Source organism: Trichechus manatus, unplaced genomic scaffold (assembly GCF_000243295.1).
Source record: "Trichechus manatus latirostris isolate Lorelei unplaced genomic scaffold, TriManLat1.0 scaffold00135, whole genome shotgun sequence".
Lineage (NCBI taxonomy): Eukaryota > Metazoa > Chordata > Mammalia > Sirenia > Trichechidae > Trichechus > Trichechus manatus.
In genome coordinates this window covers 1,523,497-1,524,872 of record NW_004444071.1, presented here as the reverse complement: position 1 = coordinate 1,524,872, position 1,376 = coordinate 1,523,497, and positions in this window count along the sequence as shown.

The following is a 1,376-nucleotide window of genomic DNA, read 5'->3' as shown; positions in this document are numbered from 1 at the left end:
TATCACCACTCCTATTTAACATTGTGCTGGAAGTTCTAGCTAGAGCAATAAGGCAAGAAAAAGAAATAAAGGGCATCCAAATTGGTAATGAAGAAGTTAACTGTCCCTGTTTGGGGTTGATATGATACTATACACAGAAAACCCTAAAGACTCCATGAGAAATCTACTGGAACTAATAGAAACATCCAGCAGAGTAGCAGGATATAAGATAAATGTACAAAAATCAGTTGGATTCTTATTCACCAATAAAGAGAATGATGAAAAGGAAATTAGGAAAACAATACCATTTATAATAGCCCCTGAAAAGATAAAATATGTAGGAATAAACCTAATCAAGGATGTAAAAGACCTATACAAATAAAACTACAAAACACTACTGCATGAAACCCAAACGGATCTACATAAATGGAAAAACCTCATGGATGGGTAGATTCAACATTGTGGAAATGACAATTCTACCCAAAGCAATTTACAAATACAATGCAATCCTGATCCACATACCAACAAGATTCTTCAAAGAGGTGAAAAAACTGATCATTAACTTTATATGGAAAGAGAAGAAGCCCTGGATAAGTAAAGCACTATTGAAGAAGAAGAATAAAGTCGGAGGACTCACACTACCTGACCTTAGAACCTACTTTACAGCTACAATAGTGAAAACAGCCTGGTACTGGTACAAAGACAGATACATTGACCAATGGAACAGAGTTGAGAACCCAGATGTAAATCCATTTACCTACGGTCACCTGATCATTGACAAAAGCCCAAAGTCCATCATATGGGGAAATGACAGTCTTTTTAACAAATGGTGCTGGCAAAACTGGATTTCCATCTGCAAAAAATGAAACAGGACCCATTCCTCATGCCATATACAAAAACTAATTCAAAATGTATTGAAGACATAAATATAGGGCCAAAAACTATAAAGTTCATAGAAGAAAAATAGGATCAACACTACCAGTCTTAATACATGGCATTAACAGGATAGAAACCATAACCATCAACACACTATCTCCAGAAGATAAGTAGATAACTGGGATCTTCTAAAAATCAAACACCTATGCTTTTCAAAAGATTTCACCAAAAGAGTAAAAAGAGAAGCTACAGACGGGGAAAAAATTTTTGGACAGTACAAGTCAGACAAAGGTCTAATCTCCATAATCTACAAGAAAATTCCACACCTCTACAACAAAAAGACAAATAATCCTATTAAAAAATGGACAAAAGAAATGAACAGACACTTCACCAAAGAAGACATTCAAGTGGCCAACAGACACATGAGGAAATGCTCATGATCACTAGCCATTAGAGAAATGCAAATTAAAACCACAATGAGATACCATCTCACCCCAGCATTACTGGCACGAATCAAAAAC